General features: G+C 42.0%; 1 pseudogene; it reads right to left on the bottom strand.

The window, feature by feature from the left end:
- Positions 1–4,881: 4,881 nt before the first annotated feature.
- LOC120094512 (small nucleolar RNA SNORA17) lies at positions 4,882–4,995 on the bottom strand (annotated as a pseudogene).
- Positions 4,996–13,716: the final 8,721 nt, after the last annotated feature.

The following is a 13,716-nucleotide window of genomic DNA, read 5'->3' as shown; positions in this document are numbered from 1 at the left end:
AATGCTGTTTGCACTTGGGTAAGTTTGAAACAATGTTTCAATTGAGATCATCCCGGATGGCATCCTGCTTCTCGTCTCTCTGTCTTCAGCTTCTGCAGTCATCCACTCAAGCGCCCACTAAGAACTTAACCTGAGTAATGAGTCAGTCAGCCTCCTGAACCAGAAGAGTATGAATGACACCTTCCATCACTTGTTCAATATACCCTGCAGTATTCCAGGACAGTTTTCAATTCCAATTTCTATTAGACAAATTGATCAGTTCAGCATCAGAGACAAAACAGAACTATGTCAGACTGTTAAGGGGAAAAGTGTCATTTGTTTGACTCTTGAGTTTCCTTCTAACAAAATTGCATACAGCCTATTTCTTGGAGATCAGTCTTATTTTACTTTTTAAATTATTTTTAATCATCACTCAGGGAACAAATCCCTAGTTTCATTTTTCTCTTATGGGAAGTTTAAATTCATCATCATTCCCTCTCATTCATTGTCTATTTGGATTCTAAAAATTTCTAGACTTCCTTGATAGAGACAAGAGTTCTATCAGTGTCTTTCCTCTACATGGTACTTTCCATTTGTCTTCTGATTCTTTTACACTGTCCCATTCAGACTTGCTCAGTAGAGCAACATCTCAAAAGTTGAACCATAGATTTGTTAAAATTCAAAATCACAGATTTATGGAAAGTTCCAGAGTTGAGTGTGTCTGTCTGCAAGCATAGAACTACATATGCCTTCTACTCTACTAATGCTGGGAATCTTCAGGCAGTGTTTCCCTGTAAACAAACATGGCTGATGTTGGTGTTTTAATGCAATTATTTAACGGAAAGTAAATCATTTCTAGGCTTCGTTCTTTTTATCAATGTTATTAAAGGGTCTTACCACAGATGTACTAAGACTAACCGTATAAATAGGAATACAGTTTATAAAGTTTATAGCTAACGTGTTAAGATCTAGGTCTTTCAAATAGATACACATTCAATGGATAGGAGAACTGTCCAAGGTTATTTCAAGGAAAAGAGGTATTTGAAACGTACCACAATTCCACTGTACACTCACGTAGCTTCACTCTTGCTGTATACAGTGCTTCAGTGTTTGTTCACACTTCCTCATAGAAATAAGGAACTCCCTGTACTGGCCACCACCTAAGCTGTGGAGTTAATGTACTCAACTGTGTCCAGAGGGAACAAGGCTTCAGGAGAGAGTTAACAATGCACTGTCAGCACTAACTGGGGGATTCTTCATGCCTGACTATTCGCTGTTATCCAAGAAGAATCTAATTCACCCCATTTGCCTCCCACTCTCTTGAAAGCAGTACAATAGGAAAAAGCTCTTTTCGAGGAGCTACTGCACATTGGCCATCAGCATGCCGAAGGAGTCCTTCAATCTGAGCATGCACAAGCATGAAGAGGCTTCCTTTCTCGTCTTGTGAGGCATGGCTAATACACAGAATGCTGACTACAGCCTTGCCAATCTGGCACCTCCAGATGGCGGGGCGATGCAGATTTATAAATTGGATTGCTACCTTTTCCGAATGTATCATACATTCCCAACTCATTTTTCTCCTTACTGTATGCCTCATTAGGTGGAAAGTTTCAAAGATGCCGGATAAATTGTGCATAAACTGGCAGCCAGGTGTCGTGAATAACTTGACTCGGCCTCCCTAAGACTTTGATTTATGCTGGGGCATTGTCTCCGGCTATCAGGTTCCATCTCAACATCAGGCTTTGAATCATCCAGACCTTTAATGCACATGTATGCCCCTCCTAGTAAAAGTTGAAAAGCATCGACTGATTGATTTAGAAATATTAGATGCATGTTCTCCTGCGATGCTATGCCATTAAGCCTTTCATACGTTCACTGGAGAGTTGGAAGTAGCTAGAAACACAAATGGTGAAATTTCACTTTCATTCAAGGCACGTAGTGGGTACTGAATTTAACACAAAATTTTGACTGTATATAAGGCAAGCACAATACATGGACAAATTACTATTTTGCCCTAATGCAGAATAGTTATCGGTTGTAAATTAAAGATTCAGAGTCACATTGAACTCCGTGGGTTCTCGCTCATTTGATAAACATGAAGCTTGAGCACTGGAGAGAGCTCTGTAACTGTGACGTTCCATCGTGAGGGGAGGGAGAACTCACGCATGCCATTGAAGCCAAACTGCAAGACAGACTTTCGTCTCCATACTGCCAGACAGACTTTCGTCTCCATTTAGTAGTCCAAAGTTTAACCCAGTTTTCCAAAAGCTTGATCTGAGTAGCTAACAAGGCTGTTAGACCGTGAAGCCATTAGGAATTGTATTGGCACACATAAGAAGAGACATGAGGGAGAATGTGAGAGAAGCCAGCAGAAGCTGGCACAGCATGTTATGGTAAGAGAAAGAGGGGGAAACAATGGCGAATGAGAGCATGATTGTTAATATCAATGGCAGCTTGGCCAGCTGGACCACTGGACATGCCTGGGAGAGAAGCTCTAGACTAGGTTTGTTTCTGTAAGAAGACCAACCTCCCCTTAAGCGAGCTTGGCATCATTCTGTGGGCTGAGGTCCCAGAACTGAATGTAAAGAAGAAGTCACTATGGTTATGTCCAGTGTCATAGTTTAGTCCACCCAATACATCCTAGAGTCATTGTAGAGCAAAGTCTGGATTGCTGATTACTCTAGAGGGTATCTTTATTATTACGTGATATTGAATCACCTGACCCACTGTGAGCAGAATCCTTCCTTGGTCAGGTGGCCCTAGTCTGCATAAGAAATCTAGACAAGCATGAGCTCAGAACTAGTCAGCAAACAGCCCTCTTCCATGATTTCTGCTTTACTATCTGTTCTCTCAGGAATGGATTCTTTTAAACATTTTATTGGTTCTTTGAGGATTTCACATCATGCACACCAATCCTTCTCCCCTTTTACCCACCTTCCACCTTTCCAACTTCCACCCCAACAGAGAAAAAAATCTTGTTGTGGAAGCTGTAGAGTATCACAGTGTGTCTCACAGTGTAGCCTTTTTGTCCACACTTTGTTTGCAAGTGTTTATTGCGATGACTTGTTGGTCTTCCTTCTGCTACACTTTCAATACTGGATCTTCTCTGGGACAGTTGTCAGATCCCATTTATCACCCTGTGTCATGGAGATCCTGTGGTTTTGGATCTGTAGGACCAGCCGCTTTGTGCACTCCGGAAGTTTATTGATGGGGTACATGTTGATGCAGGCCAATCCAAAGCCCTGGATCTGGGCTTGAGAGTATGTGAACCATATATGGTCTGTCTACCAGCTCTCTTGCTCTCATGCCATAGTGGACAGGCTCACCTATAAACCCTATACAGGGCAAGCTCTACCCTGCTGTGCAGGCAACATGCAAGGACTGCCCTCTGAATGTTGCAGCTGGGTAAGGGACATGGCCCATTCCTCAACTCTCACGACACCAGGGCCAGTTCTCCCACCTGTCATAGATGATGAGAGACAAGGAAGGGGAAGAGGGTGTATCTCCTTTGTGTGTGCCACCACCCAGCAGACAAGAGGCAGGGCTAGCTCTTCTCCACTCATCCTCAGGGCTGGCCCACCGGCAACGCTCACATCTAAGGTCAGCTCTGCTGCACTGTCCAAGCGAGGTCCAGGTCCTCCTCTACAGAGTGCTACAATAGGGGAGGAACAGGGCCAACTCTCTAGCTCTTATGACCTGGGGCAAGATCTCCTGCCTGCTGTAGCTGGTGAGGGGCAGTGCAGGGGGAAATCTCTCTGTTGCCCATGTCACCTCACCATGTCACCTCACTGCAGATAAGTGGCACTGTAAGCTTTCCCATGTCATGCCTTCCAGACTGGTTTGCTGTCACTCCTGCCACCAGGGTCAGCTCTACTGTGCTGTGCTGGTGAGGTGTAGGGTTCTGCTCTCCTGAATGATACATCTGTGATGGGCAGAGCCAGTTCTTCTGAATTCATGACACCATAGCCAGGTCTCCTGCCTGCTGCAGGTGGTGAAGGGTAAGGGGCGAGGTGGGTATCTCTCCCTCTCTATGACCCTATGGGAGATGTGTGTTAGGGCCAGCTCTCCCACACTCATGTCCTCAGATCAACTTACCCACAATTCCTACAATGTACAGGGCTCACTCTCCCAGGTACTAAAGCTGTCTCAGGGTGAGATCAGCTCTCCTTCTCTCATGACTCCAGGGTCAGCTCCCTCACAATATCCATGTGAGAAGTGGGTCAGTTCTGTCCAGTCCTCAAACAGAAACATGTCCTCAGGCAACAGTCCAGGCCAGGAACATCCACCTGGGCTTTGGTCATAGCAGACCCCTGCTACTGCAAGGTTATGGACCCACACATGATTCCTGGTGGCAGCACAGGCCAGGACCCCACCATGGTGTCAGGTGGCACCACTGGCTACTCACATCAGGCTGTTCCTCCCTATTCTCTAGTCTCCAGTGCCGCCTTTCTTTATTGTCCCTACCCCTCTTTCTGACTTTCTTTCTCTTCCAATTGTCCACCGCTTGCTTGCTCCTCTTACTGGTGCCCAGTTTCTCTGGATGTCTGGGGTCATCTCATGAGTGGTCTCAGAAGTGCTCTACCCTAGTCAAGCATTACAGCACTGGACTGAGGTCATCTTAGGCCTGGTCTGCTCCCCCAGGCCTGTGCATTGGCAGATTTGGTGGTCATCTCATATTAGGTCCCTGTCTGGGCCCCCTTGCATGTGTCTGGTGATTGTTTTGGGCTCACTCCTTGCCTGGCACACTAGAATGGACTCTTGAGATGGTCATCTGTCTCAGGGTTACACCTGACAAGGGTTGGTGGTTTTAGGTGAGGTTCTTCTAGTCTTGGGCTTCCTCCCTGTCCTGAACCTGCCTGGCTCTGGACTAGTGGCCATGTTAGGCTTGCTTTTTTTTCAGGGAATATTAGGCTACTGATCACTCAGATGTCCACACGTCAGAGCTCCGAGCATAGACATAACCTTTCTCTTCTCTGTCATCTGCTGATGAACACCTGTAACACCCTTAGGGGCAAGTCAGTGATGGATTTTATTATATAAGTTTAAATAAGCCCTAAGTTGCTCTAGATTCAAGTGTTTTACCACAGAACTAGAATCTGAACTAGAACAAGCAGCATTCTGCTTTCTCTGTTTCCTGACATAAACACAATGCAACAAGCTGTCTGTGCTGCTGCTGCTGTGGTACTGAATAGTACACTGTGTTCCCTTATACTGTGAGCCAAAGAAACCCTTCCGTACTCAAGTTGACTCTGTCAGGTCTTTAGTCACAGCTTATTTAAAAGGTGTCTAATAAGTGTGCCAAGCACTTGAACAGTTTTCCTAACTTTAATTATTTGAATTTAATTTGATATTTTATTACGGTGTGTTCTTCAGATGTAGGGCTCTTACAAGTTAAAAATTCAAACATTAGATCAGAATATACATAGGAAAGGATTAGGAAGCAAAAACAGAAGGATCAATTCTACATATACAAATAGTAATTTTAAAAGTAAAGCCTCAATTTGATAGTCTAAGATATATTTCAAGGACAAAAACTAAGAGTGCAATGGAAAATAGCAACCGTAAAGAAAATAAATACCTTAGAAATTAGTGCTGCTCTTCCAGAAGGCATTTAGAGCATTTACCATTTATTACATAAATTAATGTCTTCATTGACAACTAAATTATTTATCTTAAAGATAAATTTGTAGCATTCTGATAATCTGTACAAAAATGGCAAAGGACCCTTGCCAAGGCAATTTAATTCACCTTACAAAACAACTTTATCCCAAACTCAACTCTTTAACAAAAGCCAACTTCCACATTGCAAATCTCTTTTCTCAGCAGTAAATCAGAACACACACCTGCTTCTGCATTTGGTTCTGTGGCTTCTACAGGTCTGCAAATGTAGGGAACAGAAAGTGCATATGGCATACTACACTAGATTTTACCCCAGAAGAAATGGATAATCCCGTTAAATCATATTCATATGTATCTAGTCATGTGGGTCAGATCTATAAAACAGCGTTGTGGTTAGTGACCCTCCACTGTGTTCCAGTGCAAAGTGAAACAATTTATTAACTGTAGAGCTTGCTTCTGTTGTCGAAGGAGTGGGCAACCTGGAGTAGACACTTAGAGAGTTGGGGAAAATAGTCCAGTGATACTCTGTATCTCTAATGAGAGTGCTAAATGGAGAAGAAACGGAACAAATGAGGCAGAGATGATAAAAGCTATCTGAAGAGAAGTTTTCAGAAAGAAAGAAATGCTGGCGTAATTGAAATGACCTGCTCAGCAAGCAGCTGAATTAACAAAATACTGTCCATGCGCGCACACACTGAAACCCCATGGCCGAAGATGGACAGGAAACATAAACCTTCAAAAGGGGAAGAGAAAGCTGTTCACAAAGAAACTGAACATACGCTATTATCTACCATCGCCCCAACATTGGGTCCAGAGAGGGGGAATATTCTCAAATTCTGAAGGAAGGGAATCAATTTAAACTCAGCATTATGTCCCCAGTCAAAGGTGAGACTACAGGTTTACTCCCGAAAGAGAATAGGATGTCTGTTCTTTGTAAATTTTTGCACATTTTTTAGTTTGTTAAGAACACCGTCAAACTTGCTCATCAGGAAGTAATTGTAGCAAAATTAAAGATGATTTAGAACAGGGAAAGGGCATGCTCTAGAGCAGTGGTTCTCATCCTGTGACCACAACTATGTGTGTATCGTACGTCATATATCCTACATGTCAGATATTTACATTAAGATTCGTAACAGTAGCAAAATTATAGTTAGGAAATAGCAATGGAATAATTGTCTGGCTTATGAAGAACCGTAAAAAAGATTCGCAACCCTAGGAAGGTTGAGAATCAATGATCTAGAGAAATGAGAGCCCAGCATGATACAGACTAGAAAAACTTTGAAAAAGAAAAGAAGGCTTGAAGTGTAATGTCATGCTATCAACTCCCCAAATCTATGGGAGACATGGGTGGCTTTATCCTCTGCATGGTTTCAACTACACAGTTTCATTGTTTTATTAGCGGACCATGGGTGTGTAGCCATACAAGTTTGAGTCCAGTCACTGCTGCATATTTTAAAAGTCAAAGTACAGAACACAGAGTCCGATTGCTATTTGTCAACATCTAAAGCACTCTGTGAACACTGCCAATGTGAGCTGTAGCATCTGCAGTAACTGGAACTCCAAGGAGAGTGCATCTCTCTTTGCCCCTCTCTCTTCCCTAGAAAATAACTAAGAACCCAAAAATATGGACATCTGAATAAATGCTGTGGTACCTCTAATAATCGTGAGAGTTGGAGTGGAAGAGGGATGGAAATTAAGACAAGCATGCACACATTGCATACTTTAAGAGGAAAACCAGAAATATTCTCTTGGAAATGGGGCTTAAGTTTTACTTTAAAATTGTACCCTTTAAGACTGAAGCAATAGATCAGTGGTCAAGATTTCTTGATTCTCTTGGAACCACCCATGTCTGGAGGTTCACAACCACCTGTAACTCAAGATTTACTGGAATTGATGCCCTTTTATGACCTCTGTGGCCACCTACACAAACGTGACAGACACACAGACATAAGTATGTACACCTACATAAATAAAACAACAAAAGATTTTTTAGAAAATAGTTTATCCCTGTCTTCATGGTTAACATCTTATTTCAACATCATTTTTAATCTCTAAAATCAAAATGAAATGGTACAAATATTATCTCAAAATGGTGCTAGTAGTCAAGAATTATTTCATACATAATTTACACAGATTTTGTCATTTTTTTCTAAAAGCACATGTAGTCTACTTATAATTTAATGTGGCCCGGAGATATTCATTAATAACACTTATTTTTAGCCCTATCAGGCTTTCTAATGAGGGAGCCTGTAAGATTAAATGCCACTAGTAGAATTAGCTTGTTCCCATGATACTTCACTGTCCACTCTTTGAATCTGCAGTTGCAATCTACTCTTAACTCGATTACAAGAAAATGAAAATAACTATAATGTATAGATATAGATTTAGATGCAGAGATGGATGGATGGATGGATGGATGGATGGATGGATGGATTATTGGTAGCTAAAGCAGGATGTGTAATAACAGGACAATGTCCTAAAGGGGGGTGGGGTGGAATGTCAGGCAAACTGGGAGTTCAGAGCTGCATAGTTTCTGGGCAGTAGGTAATTTCTGGGAACTCTGACTAAGTTGCATGGCTAGATGCTTGAGAATGCATCAGACTCAACGATGGAGCTCAGCTTCCTTCTCTGAGCTAAGGCTGAGAACATATTGATAAAAAAGCACATGCACACGCATCCCCATTAAGAGGTGACGACATTCGCAAGTTTTAAACTGTAAGCACCCCACTTGTGGTGGTGATGTCCTTCTGAGATTTCAGTTTGCAATCCATCTGTGATAGAGTCAACGTCGCTCACCTTGGCTTTGCCTTCACGGAGTCTGCAGCTGTTGGTGTCCAGGCTGCTCTCTTTCCCATTGTTTATGTCTTCAGATTGATCTATAGAAATGTTTAAGATTGTATGGAATAGTTTTGCTAAATTCTTATGAGTGACTAAAAAGAGATTTTCTTTGAAGACAGGATCTCGCTAGGTCATTTTCGACACCCTGGAAAGCGTTCTGTATACCAGGCTAACCTCAAGGTCCTGCCTCTACCTCAGCCTCTGCCCACCCCCACACCAGAACCCACACCTAAGTCTACCCCTGCCCTACCTCTGCTTCAACCCTCCCCCCTCTGTTTAAGCTTCCACCTCTGCCTGGATACCAGGATTAAATTTTTACATTGTCACACCTCATGCTAACAGAGATTTTTATGAAGTATAACATTTTTACATATACGTATTGATTCAAACATTGGCTATTTCATTTAGACAATCTTTGTCTTATTTTCATGCCCTGTATAATATGCCATTGGTATCTACATTGGTCTACTTCTGATTTTCATTTCTGAGCTACTTATATAAATTCGTCTACAATCTCGTGGCCACTGATTTTTCTAAGTTACACATCTCACATTTACTATTTTACAGAATCTATTTTTATCTCATTTGTCATTTTAGGTCTGAAATCAGCTTGATTGGATGTTAATCATATTCTGGATCATTTATTAACACAAAAGCAGACAGTTTTCAAAGTTAATTTTGAAAAATGAAATTTTTTTCAATTTTGAATTCTTAGAGCTTATGTCTTTTTTTCCAATTTAAGCTATGAGGTTCATTTTTTAAAAAATTGACCCACTCTAGTTATATAAGCGTGTATAAAATTCCAGTTCACTTTTATCAATATACCATTGTTTTGTTGGAATCAACCTTGCCATTTACCAGAAACATCTTAATGTCCTTTAACATTAATATCTGAAATTATCTTTGTACTGCCTTGATTTTTTTTCTTTTGCCACGTGGATTCTCCCCTAAATGCTTCATGGTATGCTGACATTTCAATTAGCACCTCTTTCTGCTAATTCAAACGGTCGATTCCTTCTAGAATTTCTAGACAGTAGTCTTCTGATGGGAAAGCTTTTAGCCATGTACTTTTGAATTAGGTGGACACCATCCATCCTAAGAGAGCTGAGGAAATTAGCATCATTGTAGCAACGCCTTCCTTCTTTCTATTGCTTTAAGTCTGCAGAGCCTCACTTTCAGGTCTTGTCTTCTTTTGATCTGTAGGTTACTTTTCTTTCCTCATACAATGTGTTTAAACTTGTTTATTTCATTCATTCATTCATTCATTCATTCATTCATTCACTCATAAGTCAGGGTCATTTCATGTTGGTCTCAGTGGATATTCCTGATTCTGTCTTCCTTGTGCTGTTATTACAGATATATAGATATTGCTAAAAATCGGTGTGCTTTGCTTGTTAATTTTTTCCACCCAATGTGCATGCAGGTTAATAGAACAATAACTCAATTAAGCCTTTGTTTTTCCTTTGCCCATTACAAATGTTATTATTTATTTATTTAGTTAGTTGTTTGTTTGTTTGGTTGGTTATTGTTGGAATTGACACTGTCTAAGCAATATAAAAACATGCAGTACATATAACAAGATTTTCCAGAGTTCACATGTTACCAGTTTACATTTTAAGGCAAGGGTCCCCACCCTGGCTTACCAGGGTATTCTCGATCATATATGGACATCCACACCGTGCATGCATAGGTGAATGATGTCATCATTGACCTGGTTGATGTTCTGAGATGTTTGGAAACAAATTACCTAGAGATTCTGTGCATGGAACATAACCTTGCTCAAGGTACTGATGCACTTTTGACATGGGTATGTCCGTGATCATATGGGTATATGGTACATGCGTGTGTACGTGTTTATGTGGAGGGGCATACCTGCACATGAGTATATGTTGCATGCATGTAGAGGCCAGAGTGCCTGTCTAGTGTCTTACTTCTCCACTTTCATTTTTGAGTGACAATCTCTTATTTGGACCCGGAACTCACTATTGGCTAACATGGCTCTCAACTAAACATGGGCATTGATTTGTTTCTGCTTCCTTGGTGCTGTGATCATAGACCACACTCTCAGCTTTTGGTCTGGGTGCTGGAGACCCAAACTCAAGTCCTTTTGCAGGAATAGCCATCTCCAGCCTCAAGACTTGTAGATTTGAGCTTTGCATGCTGGTCTGTGCTGCTGAATCTTGGGTAAATCATCATTTCAGAAAAGTGGCCATGATGCCTTTGATCTGCAATGCTCTTCTTGATACCATTTTGAGAGATTTTCATTATTTTCATAGCAGCTCTAGAGTTATCAATGTAAGATGGGCACACTGTCGGTGTATAGCTCTGAACAAGGAGCCCCCAACACATCTGAGGTCAGGTTGGTGCCTGTGGCTCTCAGAGAAGAGAAGCAACGCCCTGGCTTTGTTGGTTTACAAGTGACAAGAGTGGATAAAGATGTGAGAGACTTGTGATGCAGATGCTGGTGGCCTTGCCAGTGAGGATAGGATCAAAGTTTTAGTAGCCTCAGTCTCCCGCTTCTCTCTCAGAAAACTTGTCACTGAGAACTGATGCTAACCGAGCTATCCATGGGCCAGATATTCCATGGCAAGTGTTCATAATGGAATATTACGAACTCCATTCCAAAGATAAATGAACTTGGAGAGTTATTAATGCCACATCCTGTGTGATGATGATGATGATGATGACGATGACAACGACGATGCCAGACTAACATATTAAAATTAGTGTCTCAGAAAGATGACTTTGTTCCAGTTCTGTAATAAACACCTAAGCTACTACCTCATCTTAGTGAGAAAGGTGCACTGAATAAGAAGAGAAGCAAATACTGTTCTTCAACTATGCAAACCCATGAAATGGGATTTCTATGCCTAGTTTTGGCTAATGAATGCGTATCCACTAGACAGTTGCCACATAGCAGTTGGTGTCATCTGGATACCACTAAACTTCAGCATAGTGGTTCCTGATAAAGCGATGAATCTGCATCAAGCAAATATTCGAAAGAGCTAAATACGCACCAGCACAAGAGGAGACATGATGCAGGGCGTAAAGCAAATTACATGCTTCAAGATCTTGGGTTTGCTTTGCTTTTAAGTTTGGAGGGTTTTTTTTTTTAAATTATTTTCTTTATTTACATTCTGGTCAGGCCCCCTTCCCAGTCCTCTCTCCCACAGTTCCTCATCCGATTTCTCCTCCCCTTTGCCTTCAAGAGGATCCTCCTCACCCCCACCAGACTTCATGCTACCCTGGGGCTTCAAGTCTCTCCAATGCATCTCCTTGCACTGAGGCCAGACAAGACAGACCACTGCTATATATGCACAAGGGGCCTTGGAGCAGCAGGTGTATACTCCTGGTTGGCAGCTCAGTGTCTGCGAGGTCCCTGGGGTCTGGGTTAGTTGATACTGCTCATCTTCCTTTGGGGCTGCTCTCCAATACCTTCTTCAAACTTTCCCCTAATTCAACCTTAGGAGTCCCCTGACTTCAGTCCTATGGTTGGGTTTAAGAATCTGCATCTTTCTCAGTCAGCTGCTGGTAATGCCATTCAGAGGACAGACATGCTAGGTTCCTGTCTGTAAACATTTCATAGCATCAGAAATAGTGCCAAGCCTTAGTGCATGCTCCCTGCCAACCACCATGAGACGGATCCCAAGTTGGACTAGTCACTGGACTGCCTTTCCTTCAGTCCCTTCTCCATTTTTGTCCCTACAGTTCTTAAATAGGACTGCTATGAACATAGTGGAACATATGTCCTTGTGGAATGGTAGGGGGGGTCTTTTGGGTGTATTCCTAAGAGTGGTATAGCTGGGTCTTCAGGTAGAACTGTTTCCAACTTTCTGAGAAAACTTCAGATTGACTTCCAGAGAGTTTATACCAGTTTTCAATCCTACAGGCAATAAAGGGGTGCTCTTCTTTCTTCATGTCCTCTCTAGCATGTGCTGTCACTGAGTTTTTGATATTAGCCATTCAGATTGGTGTGAGGTGGAATCTCTAGGTCATTTGATTTGAATTTCCCTAATAACTAAGGACATTGAGCTTTTGTGTGTGTGTGTGTGTGTGTGTGTGTGTGTTTGTGTGTGTTTGTGTGTGTGTGTGTGTGTGTGTGTGCGCACGCGCGTGCACGTGCATGCTTCTCGGCCATTCATTGAATTCTCTGTTTAGCTCTGTACCCAGGTTTTAATTGGGTTATTTGGTTTTGTTGTTCGTTTATTTGTTTGTTTGTTTGTTTTGGAGGTCAACTTTTTGAGTTCTTTATATATTTTGGATTTAGCCCTCTATCAGATGTGGGGTTAGTGAAGATTTTTTTCCCAATCTGTAGGTTCTCGATTTGTCCTATTAACTGTGTCTTTTGTCTTATAGAAGATTTCCAGTTTCATGAGGTCCCATTTATCAATTCTTGATCTTAGAGCTTGAGTCATTGGAGTTCTGCTTAGGAAATTTCCCCCTGTGCCAATGGGTTCAAGGCTCTTTCCCAATTTCTCTTCTTTTAGATTGAATGTATCTAGTTTTGTGTTGAGGTCCTTGATCCACTTCGACTTGAGCTTTGTGCAAGGTGATGAATATAGATCTATTTTCATTTTTTCTTTTATTGGATTTTTTATTTACATTTCAAATGTTATTCCTTTTCCTGGTTTTCCAGACATAAGCCCCCTGTCCCCTCCCACTCCCTTTCTCCTATAAGGTGTTACCCTCCCTACCCGCTCCCCTTATCGCCCCCTGACATTTCCCTACAATGGGGGGTCCAACCTGGCAAGACCATTGACTTCTCCTTCCATTGGTACCCAACAAAGCTGTCCTCTGCTACATATGCAGCTGGAGTCATGGGTCAGTCCCTGTATAGTTTTTGAACAGTGGTTTATTCCCTGGGGGAACTGCTTGGTTGGCATTGTAGTTTTTATGGGGTGACAGGCCCCTTCAGCTCTTTCAGTCCTTTCTCTAATTCCTCCAACAGGGGTCCCATTCTCAGTTCAATGGTTTGCTGCCAGCATTCACCTCTGTATTTGACATGCTCTGGCTGTGTCTCTCAGGAGAAATCTATATCCAGTTCCTGTCCGCATACACTCTTAGCTTCATCAATCTTCTCTAGTTTTGGCGATTGTATATAGATGGGCCACATGTGGGGCAGCCTCTGAATGGCCATTCCTTCAGTCTCTGCTCCAAACTTTGCCTCCAATTCCCCTCCTATGAATATTTTTGTTCCCCCTTTTAAGAGGGAGAGAGGCATCCTCACTTTGGTCATCCTTCTTCTTGAGCTTCATGTGGTCTGTGGATTGTATCTTGGGT

This window comes from Rattus norvegicus, chromosome 8, assembly GCF_021556685.1.
Source record: "Rattus norvegicus strain SHRSP/BbbUtx chromosome 8, alternate assembly SHRSP_T2T, whole genome shotgun sequence".
In the NCBI taxonomy this organism is placed as follows: Eukaryota; Metazoa; Chordata; class Mammalia; order Rodentia; family Muridae; genus Rattus; species Rattus norvegicus.
The sequence above is the reverse complement of the archived record's forward strand: the minus strand, read 5'-3'. Positions and strand labels throughout refer to the sequence as shown.